The following is a 246-nucleotide window of genomic DNA, read 5'->3' as shown; positions in this document are numbered from 1 at the left end:
ATAGAGAGATAGTATTGTGACACTGCTGCCAGTGACAAATGGTGACTCCCACACTCACATATCCCCTGGTGGCAGAATGCTAGTGATGGGTGGAGAAACATCGCTCCGGAGCACACGTTTAATGGGGCACCAGCCAAAGCAAAGGCCAGGGCCAGTAGTGGACGTCGTGGAGCTGAATGGCGAGCCAGTGAAGGGCCCAAGGATCCCTCCTGTATGTGGCGAACAGGCCATCCGTGTCCCCACGTC

The sequence above is a fragment of the Loxodonta africana genome, assembly GCF_030014295.1.
Source record: "Loxodonta africana isolate mLoxAfr1 chromosome 14 unlocalized genomic scaffold, mLoxAfr1.hap2 SUPER_14_unloc_2, whole genome shotgun sequence".
Classification (NCBI taxonomy): domain Eukaryota; kingdom Metazoa; phylum Chordata; class Mammalia; order Proboscidea; family Elephantidae; genus Loxodonta; species Loxodonta africana.
The sequence above is the reverse complement of the archived record's forward strand: the minus strand, read 5'-3'. Positions refer to the sequence as shown.